We start from the raw sequence: 14,440 nt of genomic DNA on the forward strand, positions 1-14,440 counted from the left end.
TATATCTCTATGCACATTTGTGAATGGACATGAGTGTGGTGGGAGTGTTTGCAGAAACAATAGTTTTATAAATGATGCGAAGGAGGTTTCTATATGGTGTAAAACATAAAACTTTCTTGGAACAGTCTTCTAGCTATCACTTAAATTTAAGACTATTCAAGCCTTTGACCTCTTTAGCTAGCTCTTTACCTCTCTCTGGCCCTGTTCCCACCTATCTATTTTCTTCTTTCTAACACTAAATCTCCTCACTTTATTCAAGCTCAGGAGATAAAATCCCAGCAATCTTCAACTGGAGTTATCTCCATTCCTGAAAATCCTACCCACACAATGAAACCCTATACAAAGCCTGTCTGCCTCTCAGTTCAGTTCTGCTTCTCACCTTAGCAGAGGCAGAACTCCCTCTAGTGGTTTTCCCAGTAAATCCCTTGTGTGTGGTTAATTTTTCAATTGGGCTTTGTGGTGTACCTTAACTTATAACTACCAGAAGACCTTTTACTTCAGAGCTGTTCACACATGCACTGGGAAAGCTTTTCCCAGAGTGCTCAAGTATTTCATTAGAAATAACCCACCACATGCCCAAACCAGTGCTGAAATATCTACAGTGTGGTACTAAACTAGATTTCTTTTTCTGTCTCATGGATTGTTTCTTTACCAGACCTAGTGTCTGCTGAGACCCCCCAAACATATAACGCCTAAACAGTAAACATCAATAATAGTCTTTCATTCTGACCATTAAACTCAGAGTTGAGCACAAAATTTCTTCCCCTTTGAAATATTAGCGCCCCCCCCCCTCCACAGGGTTTCTCTGTGTAGCTCTGACTGTCCTGGAACTCACTCTGTAGACCAGGCTGGCCTCGAACTCAGAAATCTGCCTGCCTCTGCCTCCCAAGTGCTGGGATTACAGGCATGCACCACCACGCCTGGAGAAATTTTAGCTTTTTGATATCTTCATTTATAATGACCCATAGAGAATATACTTTATCAGGATGCAGCAATATGTTTCACAGAAAACTGCAGAAAAATAGACCAGAAATTTGAGACTAGAATTAGTGAGATACAAATACTAGTGCCTGCACATGAAATATTAATGATGATGTTCACAGAGTGAATGAATTTCAGTAAAAGTAGACACTGAAATCAAGAACCTCGGTCAATTTTGACAAAAGTGTAGGAAAAAAATATTTACAGTTTTTGCAACTACAGACACAGTTTAGCTTACTATCAAAGTGACTGAGTTTGAATGGCCTGTGAATATCAAGGAGCCAAGGAAACAGATGAAGGATATGGGCAGAATGTAGATGAGAGTGAGGTTATTGGCTTTCCCAATGGAAGGGGCTTGGTGATTCACTAAAACCTCAAGTAGCAGACCTCTGAAGGCAGTGAAACAGAAGCACACAGGCAAGAGCCATTCTCAAAGAGTCTCCATAGACCAGAGATGGCATACAGGTTTATGGACACAGTGGTAATCTAGGCTCTGTGATAGTGTACCAGTCCATTGGACACTTCACACACCAATACACATGTGATAGAGAAACAAAAGTATCATCATTGCAGCTTTCACAATCACAGGATACTTTCAGACATAGTTGGGAAAAGCTATGCAACATCAAGATCCTTTGCAGCTGAGGATGCAACTGAAGTAATTGTGGTACAGCAACAGTTCTGATTCAAAATACGCATCTCTTTCAGTGATTAAAAACTAGGACATACTTATTTTAAAATTTTATTTATCTATGTGTAATTTGATATATTATTAATGTTCCTAGAATAACAATTTTTTGAACATTCTGGATAATTGGATGGGGTATGCCTCTCAGTCAATCACCATTCTACTGCCTGTGGAAGACCAATAGCTCATTGCTCTCACATTTGGATACCTAATTAGTTATTGCCTGTTTGAAAAATTTGCCAAAACTGCCTGGCCAACATATGAAGCCAGATCATGAAGAGCTGGGTAAGAAAGTAGATAATTTTATGTCCAGATATCTGGAGAAACAGAACTGTAATCTTGCAATGAATAAGTACTAGTTGTAACAAGTAGTACAGTAAGAGCATTTTTTTAGACTGACAGGATGGAAGAAAACCAAACACTACCATTCAAAAAAATCAATGAATGTGAATCCTGATAATATTCTGTTATACTCAAGACCAGTGTCTTATTCAGTCAACATCAGAGATACTTCTTCTTATATCAGAGAGGAAGATATTTAGACACCAACCCGAAGATGTTAAACAAAGCAAGAGTCTTTAGAACAAAGAGCTATAAATCAAACATCCCACCACAAAGGTCAGGCAACTGCATGTGAGAAAAAGTGAAATAGCCAGATGGGATGGCGCACACAAGGAGAAATGGCTATCTGAATCAGCTGAACCAGGTTCATGTGAACTCACAGCCACTTAAGCAATAAGGATAGGGCCTATATAGGTCTGCAACAAGTCCTCTGGTATACATTATAAGATTTACCCTAGTCTTTTGGGATAGATGTGTCAATGAGTGGGTCTATGAATTTTTTCTACTGAGAGACAAAAAGGGATTTGATCCAGAAGGGATGGAAATCGGAGAGGAGCTGCGAAGAGTAGAGGGAATGGAAACTCTTCAAGATAGACTTGATTAGAAAAGAATCTTTATCATTTTGGATGGATTCTTAGTGATAGCCTTTGGATTCAGTATTTGAGGACTTTATTGAGAATTTTTGCATCAATGTCCATAAGGGAAATTGTTCTGAAGGTGTCTCAATGACATGAACATACCTCAGCCTCCCCAAAACTAGGGTCATGAGTATTATCAATGCATCAAACATGATTTTGCAACAATACTGCATGAGTCACAAGAGTCACAAATATTAAATTTTACAGAAGAAGGGCATTCCACAGCATTTAATGGAATATGTTTGTTATTGTTAATGATTTTGTTGTTATTGAAATTCATTTTATCAATGCTGCATTTTTAGTGAAAGCTTGCATGAAGTTTTTGTGCTTCATTTAGGTTGATATTTCCTAGGAAATGAGATCATGTTAAATTGTATCTGCCTTTGCATTTCCCTCAGACAAATGTCCTCGAAGAGTAGATTGTGACACAATATGGAAAAGATAAACTGGACTCTAGTGTCTGCAAAACAAAAGAATTTATATTGAATACAAACCCTATGAAAGTAACCAATGTGGTAAAGTCTTTGCACATCACTATAATCTAAACGTCATAAAAGATTTTATATCAAAGAGAAATCCTACAAATATAAGCAATGTTGTTAACATCAGGTGTGTTTGTTGACAGCTAGAAGTGTTTTTACTGCCAGATCCTTCATCCAGTGAGGAGACTCCTCATCTGTTGGCAACAGCACTGCCCCTGCCTCTGTTGCCTTGGCTCCCACCATGGTACCACTTCTCTTTCTGATGCTTCCCATTTTCTTGGACGGAATAAAAGAGTTTTCCTTGACCCACAACCCCTTCCTCTTACATCTTATCCCTTCACAGAGGCTGCCTTTGCCAATAAATCCTCCCATGTGAGAACAGAGACTTGGTGTGATTTGTTCTGGATTTTGCCTGCCCATTCTAACAAATATGAAGAAACATTTTCACAGGAATAACATCTCAGACTATATAAAAGAATACATATTGGAAAGAAACTCTATGAAGGAGCCATGTGACAAAGCCTTCAAATGTTGTTAGAAATTATACAAAAAGCCATACTGAAGAGAAATCTTATTAAAGTATTTAGTTTGTTAATGTATTGTACTTCCTGGTACCTTTATACAAGAATAAAAACTTTATTGTATAGTGAATCTCTTAGAGATTTTGAATATTACTGAAGTATTGAGGATCTGTAAAAACTCATACTGAAGGGAATAAATGTATAGAAAGGATTTGGTTACATCTTTAGGCAACATAGTTATATCCAGTCACAAAAAATCATTGATTCTGGAGAAAAAGTGTCTGATAAGTGTCAACAAACTTTTCAAACATTATGATCTCACTCTTGATTTTGTTTCCACTTGCCAACTCATATGGAAAATGCCCTAGGAAATTAAATAATAAGCTAACCCTTTTAGGTTTCACAATTTTCTTCAACTGCATGAAATAACCCGTCCAAGTGTGAAGCTTTATGGGTGTGTATCACATCCCTTTCTGTTACAGTGATAAAACTAAATGTCTAAAGCAGCTTATAAAAGTGTTTAATTTGGCTTAGTGTTGAGAGGGACATGTGATCACCAAGAAGGTAGCATCCCAACAAGTATCACATATAGCAACTAAAACCAGAAGCCCAGAGATGACATCCAAACCTGAAGAATGACAAAAAGACTGGGACCGAGAAATGGTGTATGGATGTAAACCTTAAACCCACTCAATTTGATACAATGATTCCAGCAAAGCAGCATTTTCTAAACCTTACCAAATGATACTATCAATGAGGAAGGATTGTCATTTCAAACTTGAAGTCTATATGCTTGGTTTCTGTTTCATGAACAAATTCAAGATAAAGAAAAATTCAATAGGTAGGCTTTTACATGACTTAACAGGAATGAATGCATTCACAAGTAAATATAGTAAAGTATTCACATAAAGTAAAAAACACTATTCATGCAACCTTTTGGCAAAAACTTTAAACATCATAGTTGTCTTCAGTTTTCCAGGAAAAAAAAAATTAGTTTTTCTCTTTTTCGTCATGGCTTTGAAGGAAGAATATGGTTTACCATGTTCATTCAAGTGCAGAGAAGGTGATCACCAACTGTTTTTGGAGTCTGTATTTTGAAATATTTAAAATAGACATTGAAGTTTAATGTATGTGAGGCAAATCCAATTATAAGACTTTATTATGTCATTGTTGTATTCCGGCTATGGATCTTGATCATCTTTTTTTTGCATTTTCACTTGGTGATATGTATTTTTTCTGCAATGTATAGCATGGCTGATGATCATCTATGGAGTCCATTGTTTATTTGTCTTAGTCAGGGTTTCTATTCCTGCACAAACATCATGACCAAGAAACAAGTTGGGGAGGAAAGGGTTTATTCAGCTTACACTTCCACGTTGCAGTTCATCACTAAAGGAAGTCAGGACTGGAACTCAAGCAGGTCAGGAAGCAGGAGCTGATGCAAAGGCCATGGAGGGATGTTACTTACTGGCTTGCTTCCCCTGGCTAGCTCAGCCTGCTCTTTTATAGAACCCAAGAGCACCAGTCCAAAGGTGGTACCACCCACAAGGGGCCCTCCCCACTTGATCACTGAGAAAATGCCCCACAGCTGGATCTCATGGAGGCACTTCCCCAACTGAAACTTCCTTCTGTGTGATAACTCCAGCCTGTGTCAAGTTGACACATAAAACTAGCCAGTACATTATTTAAATATCAAATTCTGTATACTCACACTTTTCAAATAAGGGTGTTTGTGAAGGGTGGTGTGTGGTCGTTCCTGGTTTTGTTTTTCAGATTTTCACAAAATCCCTAGAGAAGATGCTTGTTATCCAGCCTGATGTGGGTGTCAGTCATTAGGCAAGGCTACAGGTGAACTCTTCATTTTCATGTGGCAGCCTCCTGACTACATGTCCAATGGTAGAAGTTGTACCCCTAACATTTCCTGTTTTGTGAACACATTTAACAATGTGAATGTTAAATGCTTAGGATATAAAAAAATTAAATAATTCATCTGTCAAAGATTACCATCCTGGAATGCTGCCAGCTGCAAGTCTTAGGAAAACAATAAAGACTCATAGGAAACTAAAATGGCCTATAGGATTGCCCTTAGAAACCACTGTAGCATGTGTCCAAAGTCTATCTCCTTGTCAGGATGTAATATTAAATGAAGCTTGCCCATATGGTGGGCATGTTCTTTCTCTGGTGACATTAAGGGTTAACAGAACCTAAACTATTTCTTCTCCTCAGTCAGACTTTTCCAGCAGTTCTGTCTTCACTTTTTGTTCAGACCAAAGGTATGACATTAATAACTAATCCTATGAAGACACATTTCAAAATGCTGTTTTTGAATCAAAGAGTACATATAGATTAGTGTAAAATTGATAGAGCATATAACTTTATTCAGAAAATCTTACTATTTAGTCAATATGATCATGTTTATAACGTACATTTTCTAAATCAATTGAATCTATACCAGTTCCTCATATAACTAATATCTACAAAGCTGTTTGGGAATGCCTATGAATGGAGTTAATAAATCATGGTTGAACTAGAATTCAGGGAGCTTTGCTACTGCTTAAGCAAAGAGAATCTTCATGTACAAACTACAGATAATGTAAGTGATGCAAAAGGGTATTTTAGAAGAATATTCTGGACACTGTAAAATTAATTAAAACATTACAGTGAACCCCAGTTCATAGGATCCCAAACTTCCCGACAATTGTAAGATATTTACAACAGATCTGTGAGAGTGGCTGAAGAAAATGCATTCCTGCTCCACACTCCTGCTCTGTAACTGCCAGTTCCACTGACCTAGCAGGTTCAAGGACAGACTGAAGACTGCTTGGGGACACTCCCAGAATGCACACACAGCAACTATTTTTCTGATCATAAAAAGAGAAATGGGTATTAAGATATGTTCTAGGGCATCTGGGGGGCATGGGTGTCTCAGTGGGCCCATGCCAAGGCATCCCTTCCCCCTGAGGGACTACACGCATGATGTATAGTATAGAATAGAGTTTATTCAGGGCATGGGCAGGGGATTTAATAGTGTAGTAGAGGCAGAGAAAGGCAGAGAAAGGGAGAGAGTAGAGAAGTAGAGGCGGCCATGACCATGGAAAGTGGGGGTGAGGGGAAGTGAAGAGCCCAAGAGGGCAAGAGAGAACAAGAGGAAAAGAGAGAGAGAGGAGAGGCAAGCAGCCCCTTTTATAGTGGGCCAGACCTACCTGGCTTTTGCCAGGTAAACGTGGGGAGGGTCATGCCTGGCTGTTGCCAGGTAACTATGGGGTGGAACTTAGACAGAATCCTAAAATACTCACATTTTGGTTTAATTGAAAAAAGGAAAGTAACAGAAAGAAGTGATGGTGAAGCAGGAATAGGGTCCTCATGATATCTATTGGCAGGATCACGCCACCAATGGGGTGACATGTCTCCGGGGAACACAGAAAAGTGGGTACAGGGGATGTTTGTCCATTCTTAGGAGATGTTGTAGCTTCCTTGATGTCTAGAGTCTGTAGAGCCCTCTGAGGACAAATCAAAAGAACAGGTCTGTGTCTGAGAGGAGATTAGATTATGTGAAGGTTGCTTCCATGGAGCTGTTCTGGATAAAGTAAGTGCCTTGACTTGACAAGATGTTGAAACACATTATTATTGGTAGAGCATAAGATTAATTATGATTGGAAAAAGGAAAAAGATTCTAAAGATGTACATTCGAAACCCAGAGGATTCCCACCCTCTGGAATAGGGAATAAAGGGGAACTTAGGGCAAATGTGCATATCTGGATGGAGATTTGGTCCGTGAGAGATAGAACTGAGTAGGCTTTCTATAGTTAACAAGTTTATAAAAGAGATAACAACATAAGTTAACCACATGAACACTCTTTAAGATGAGCCTTTTGTGTAGTAGAAGGAACAAGATTAAAAACTCGGATCATATAGTGTAATATTTTACTAGAGTTAGGCAAATTTGTAGGAACTCAGATAGGACAATGGCAAAGTAAGAGGAAATATGAAGCATTTAATGGAAATAGAGCTTATGTAAGGAGATAACTGTCTAGCTGTCAATGTGGTCAGAAGTCTGAGGAATAAACAATAATTTAGCAGTTCTATTATTTAAAAATTGCAGATTACAGTAGCCAGCATTTCTCTGCTGTGTCTATGGTCTCAGTAGCAACTTGGGCTATCAGTCTGGCTTTCAAGTGCAGATGACACAGGGCTTTTCTCTCTGCGTCAATGTACAATGGATATGCATAACACGAGAAATGGCTTACCTGGTTTAGGTAAGTAATATGACTCAAGAATATCTGGTTTTGTCCACTGCATTCTTTAGTGATTATCATATCACACACAATCTAAACAGCAACCTGTAGCAGTGCCCCACATTTTCTGAGATCACATCGGAGAAACTGTTAGAGGCTTTTGGGAATTTTTCTGTCATAAATTTAATAATTAACACATTTTTGCCAAGATTGAGTATGATATAGACTGGTTAGAACTGATTATAATAGCAGTAGTCAAGACAGGACAGAAATAAAAACATTAGGTAACTTGGACAGGTTGTGTAGGTAGAGAAAAGTAAATTGTATTAGCAAAGAAATATTTGGCTAGGACCAGAATAAGAGCTAACAGCTGTGGCTTACAATAGAACTACACTGGCAGGCAAGCTGTGAGAGGTTGGCTGGTGAGCACAGCCTGTGGCTCACAGGTCATGCTCCGCCCCCCCCCCCGCCTCCCCCCCACCCGAAGGCCAGTGAGTGAATCGTGTTGTGGGCCAGTGGCAGATGAGGCAGAGGACCCCTTCACAAGGCCTGTCGTGGGTGGGGCTTCTCACTAGCAGTTGCAAGTCCTCACCCAGTGTTTCTGTCTGTCTTGGGGGGTGGGTGAAGGTGAGGAGGAAGCACCCAAAGTAATATCATTCATATCCTATCAATGTGCTGATGGCATGATTACCAGCCAAGCATGAGTGGAACCAAGCCAGAGGGCAGAGGGGCAAAGAGAGAAAGAGAAAGGTAGGAAGGGGCTCTCTGTCATGTGCAGGAGCAGGCGGTCAAGCCCGTCAAGAACAAGAGAGCAGGCAGGATGTCACAGGTGTGAGAAAGCAAGACCTGCGCCTTGTGCAGCAAGAGCAAAGCCAAGGAGGGGCGGGAGGGCGGCAAGCAGGGCCCTGACCCAGCTGAAAGTGACTGCAGCAGACCATGAATGAGGGAGGTCTGGACAGGTGGAGCATGCGAGCAGGCTGAGGGAGCCAAGCACAGAACTGCAGTCCAAGCAAGAGGGACTCAAGAGCATAGAGCGAGCAGTGTCGGAGGGCAGCAGAGTTCCTGGCAGCAGAGTTCCTGGCACGGGGGGCAGTTCCGGACTGCTTGAACTGGCAGAAGCTGCTACTGCAGCAAGAGTGAGAGCCAGAATCTAAGGGAGGGAGGAGGTGAAATTCTGCAGCTATGGATCCTTGGTGCAAAAGTGCGAGTTTAGCAGCCATGTAGAGGTATTGCTTTAGACCAAAATATCCCATTAGATAGGTAGAGAGACAGTGAACACTGATCCCTGGGCAAGAGAATAGGATTATTAAGTGCCCCTACCTGCATCCTGAGGGCATTAATAACCTGAGAGAGATTCCAGCACAGACCAAACTGCCAGGGCATAACGTGGAAGTCTGGGGTCTAATACTCAGGGCCAATGTACTTGAGCCAGAGACCAGTTCACCCAGCGCTAGGATTTCTTGGCTTCAAGGAAGAAACTCTCCCCAAGGAGAGGAAAATTTTACCCAAGGAAAAAGTCCTAAACAAGGGTGGGTGTGGAAGAGGGGTAGCTCTGAGCTCAAGAACTCTCCCTTTGGGCTCTGACCAGTGCAGGGGGAGGGATGTGTGGGGGAGGGGTGGGGGTGGGGATGGGGCGCGGGAATAAGAGAGGGGCTACCATGTCTGGGCTAGTGAGCGTGGTTGTGGCTGAGATGGTCTGAAAACCTGCAGAGTTTCTGGATCTGAGTCACAGTGCACCACTGTGATCATAAAAAAAGAAAGGGTTATTAAGACAGGTTCTAGAATGTTAGGATATTGTCTAAGCTCCACCCCACAGCTACCTGGCAACAGCCATGTATGTCCTTCCCCACAGTTACCTGGCAACAGCCAGGTGGGTCTGGTCCATTATAAAATGGGCTGCTTGCCCATCCTCTCTCTTATCCTCTTGGTCTCTCTTGACCTCTTGGACTCTTCCCTTACTCCTTCCCTTTCCACCTTCTCTCTCCATGGTCATGGCTGGCCTCTACTTCTCTACTCTCTTCCTCTCTCTGCCTTTCTCTGCCTCTATCCTCTTAAATCCCCTCCCCATGTCCTGAATAAACTCTATTCTATATTACACTATCTTATGTGTGGTCTCTCAGAGGGAAGGGATGCCTTGGCATGGGACGTCTGAGGCACCCCCTATGCCCACAAACCCTAGAACATATTTTAATACCTGTTCCTCTTTTTATGATCACAACAATTGGCAACTGTAGCTAAGGAAGAGTCCTGGAATCTCATATACTTGGCACTAGTCTCCATCCACCATTAAGAGTATCTGACCGTGGAGACAACCCTGATACATGGAGAATGCAGGAATGGTAGCATTTTCTGTCTCTATGGCCTGGTTCCTTGGAGCAACTCCTTTTGGATCAGCCCAATATTTAGCAGCTTCCTGTTGCATGTTCCTTATGAATCCCCCTAATTTGGACTCTTTTAATTAATTAGCTTCCAGTTCCTCTCAGCTCTTTTTGTATCTTTGTTTGTTTGCTTTTCCTTGGTTGCTTGCTTCATTGTTGGTTTTTGTAGTCTTCTTAAATGCATCTGATCAGACAGTTGTGATGACTCTCCTCAAAATAAACCATTCCTCCCACTCTGTTGCAGGCTGCCTTCCATACAACTGCAGCTGTCAGGATGCACAAGGCTTACACTATACACCTTCCCCACAAATTTGCTGGCAGTCTCCACCAGAACTGGATGGAGTAGGACACCACAGTGGGTTCTGAACCCTTCAGATACAAGTTATTCTGCCTAACTTCTCACATTGAAATACCAGTCCCCTGGCGCTAAAAACACATAGAACTGAATAATCTCTCTTAATTCTGATGCTCACAACCCATTTCTATAACAACGTAAAACTAAGATAAAATGCCCTAGTCTAAAAGCACAGAAAATATATGTAACTGATAAGAACAATTTGCATAATATCCAAATACAGAACTGAAAAACCAGTCAGGATCAAGGGGATCAAAACTTGCAGAACATGTCAATCAACTCAAAGAGGACAAGAACAACATGTATGGTAGACAAGAATATAATAGCTGTTGTTTGAAGGAAATGAAGACAGCTTAGGATAGAAAACCGAGTTCAATAAGTGGTTAGGAACACCTGCACAAAACTGAAATAAAAATTCGGTAAGGGATGACCTATGGTAAACCATTGGGTAAAGTCAGCTTCTGCCTCAGGCAGGGAATCGTGGCTGCTCAGGTGACTTTTCCATAGGTGTGTAAGACATATGCCTTTAACATTTGCTGTCCACAGCACTGTCTGCTGGGCTGGGACATCCTCCCCACAAATTCCGAAAAAAAGCTCTGAGTATGGACTGCTGCTCCTCTGTGTCGTGTGGAGCAGCACAGTGCCAGTACCTATCAGCAACAAGCCCATCCTCACCAGCTAGGGTTCAGGGTGTGTCCCACCCTGACATGGGAAGTTGTCCTGGTAGGACAGATCCTATCAATATGAAGGAGTCAAAACTCAAAAAAGTTGTCCCATACAACTTTGACACTCCTTGACAACTGCTCCATGCTATTCAGGAAGGAGGCCCTCCCTCCAAGCTATAGGAGGAGTAGAGGATCTCAAGTATCCCTGAGGCACCCCACAATATTTTCCTAGTCATATCTTCCCTAGTAGCTCCCAAGACCTCACTATTCTCATTCCAGGCCTTGCCACCCCCACAAAGAACCCAACACTAACATAATCATAGCCTCAGTTTCTCCAGCTCTGTCCCTTCCACTAGAAGCCCGGTGGACTGACTACCTAAAAGGCGGCAGTATTCTAGCCATGCTATCAGACCCCTCCCCTGCGCTGAAAAGAAGCACCTGAGAGCTGGAAGTGACCAAGATGGAGGTGTCTGAGCTGTCTGTCCTAGGTTGACCCCTCTGTCTCTGAGGTATTGAAAGTGGGATTTCAAGTGCAGAGGGGATGAAGTGCTATGAGTAGTGTGCTAACAGAGCTCAGGGCCCTACACTTGGCTTCCATGTAAGCCTCTCTGCTAGTCCTCTTCAAGTCCAGGAGTCCTTGACTCATCTGGTCTCACTTCACCTAAGGTAGACATCAGATACCTGGGGGTGCACACCCACAACTGAGAGTGTAACTTTCTCTGTGTGTATTCTCTACCATATGGTCTCAAAAGAGCAAGCTGGTCTGGAACTCACAATGTAGGCAACGATGTCCTTGAACTTCAGATCCTTCTGCCTCTACCTCCAGTATACCGAACATATGCACATGCCACTGGATGCTGCAAAGGGCACTAGATTTTTCTGTAGCTCTCATGTCTAGATACGTTGTTATCTACCAGATAGTTAGGGGTTATGGTTCCTAAAGCAGTCTAGACTGAGGTCAATGTTAAAGTATCTCAGGTGTGAGGAACTGGCTCAATGGATAAGAATGCTTCCAATGTAAGTTTGAGGACCTGAATCAAATCCCCTGGACCAATGTAAAAGCCAGGTGTATAGCAAGCGTTCATAATCCTGTGGGGTGTGAAAGGTGGAGATGGAGGAATCACAAAGGCTGTTGGAAAATATAATCAGTCATACACACTGGCAGAACAAGAAACCCCCTACTTCAAAGGAAGATAAGGACCCACACCCGATGTGGTCATCAGGATTTCATATGCACTTCTGGGATGTGTGCAGTGTATCCACACATATACAGTGTCTCTGTATGGAACTCACTTTAAAATGTGTCTCATGTAGAATGAACTCTCTCCTTGACTCAGTGTGAGGCTTCTCATGAGGTCCCTGGTATTTTTATGTTCAATTCTGGACCTAATTCTAGAAGTGGGTTACACACAATCCTAACAAGGGTTCATTAGGAAACTTACAGATAGAAAACTCATCAGAAGCACACTTATCAAGTGTTTAAGAATGTGATCCAGTTTCTCCCATGGTTTATATGCTTTAGGATTGCATGATATTAAATTTGAGCTTTGACATTCGAGAGATATCTCAGCAGTTAAGCGCACATGCTACTTGTGGTTGTTTGAATGAAAATATTCTATGTACTCTCTGGGATGTGAATCACCATTTACTTATAACCCTTCTGCCACTGTCTCATGATTAAGGAATATCGGCATGTTTCCCTGGACCCTCCTCAGGATTCTAGACTTTTTGGTAGCTGTTAGATCTACATAGATAGCTGTCTATGAGCAGATAAGAGTTTCTGTAGAAGTGTGACCTTGGAGGAATAATGTCACTGAATGTAGGTTTGGGAATTTAAAGACTCACTATTCTGAGGACATTCTATCTATGTCCTCTTTGTGGTTTGGTATCTGAGCTCTCAGATTCTAGCCATGCTGAATCTCAGTTGCCATGCTGCCACACTTTGCCCTTCACCATGTGTTCTAAACTATAGGAACCATAAGACCCAAGTAGAACCTTTCCTGTCGGCTGCCTTGCTCTTGGTGTTTTACCATATTAGAGGAAAAATAACTAGTACACTTCTACATCAGAATCCAGCATTGTATCATCCATATCCAGTGGAGCACAGATGCCTGGAACTCTAGCTGCAGGGGACCCAACACACTCCTCTCTGGCATCTTTACACACTTTTGCACGTGTTCACACACATGAGTAATTTTTTTATGTTCCAGTTTCAGGCTAGAGAAATGATGGATCCGATGGCACTTCCTGTTCTTTTGGAGGTTCCAGGTTCAATTCCCATCACCTACATGGGTGTTTCATAACTTTCTGTAAATCCAGTTTCAGGAAACTTGATAGTCTCTTCTGGTGTTCATGGGCAGAAGGCATTCACATGATGCACATGCAGAAATACATGCAGGGTAAACACATATTTAAAAGAAAACAAAACAAAATTAAATACTTTTTCATTTTAAATTTGAGATTCATACATGAAAACAAAGCAACTGATAAAATAAAATATTCAGGGGCATTTGGTTTTTTGTGTGTTCCTTTTATTTTTTTTATTTGTATTTATTTACTTATTTTAGATCGGATATATTAGTTTGGATTTCTAAACTAAGCATGAGCATGTACCTCATCTACTACTCAAAAGGCATTTCTTTCAAGATTATAGATTTATAATATTTGTATGGATGGATTAACATCTAAATTTAAGAAAAAGATAATATATTAATAGTAACCTGTGTGGTTTTCTTCAGACTATATATTTTGAGATGTATCTAGTTGTACCATTCTGTAAATGATTTGTGAAACGAATGGAAATAAAATTCATTCCTGGTAGTGGAGTATTAAAGCACAAGATAGCACACCACAATAATTTGGAAAATGTGCTTATGTGTGTCACTGTTCTGTGTGTCATTAGAGTTTTCTACAATTAAAGGGAATTAATGACTCTAGGGCCATGGATTTACAAAACATAGCCTCAGTGGCTATCCATGAAAACTATAAAGCCATGTTACCAATTATTTTTTTGAAGAATTTTCTCTTATTCCCTATTGAAATCAAACGAGAAAGAAGGCGTATTGCTGAGGCTCTGTTTTTTTTTTTTTTTTTTTGTTTGTTTGCTTGTTTTGTTTTGTTTTTGTTTGTTTGGTTTTTTTGTTTTTTGTTTTTTT

At 41.0% G+C, this 14,440-nt stretch overlaps 1 protein-coding gene across 6 annotated transcripts in view; it reads right to left on the reverse strand.

The window, feature by feature from the left end:
• Positions 1-14,440, reverse strand: part of LOC127681612 (zinc finger protein 420-like) — a 662,660-nt gene that overhangs the window by 306,241 nt on the left and 341,979 nt on the right. The gene's annotated exons all lie outside the window — the stretch shown is intronic.

Source organism: Apodemus sylvaticus, chromosome 3 (assembly GCF_947179515.1).
Source record: "Apodemus sylvaticus chromosome 3, mApoSyl1.1, whole genome shotgun sequence".
Classification (NCBI taxonomy): domain Eukaryota; kingdom Metazoa; phylum Chordata; class Mammalia; order Rodentia; family Muridae; genus Apodemus; species Apodemus sylvaticus.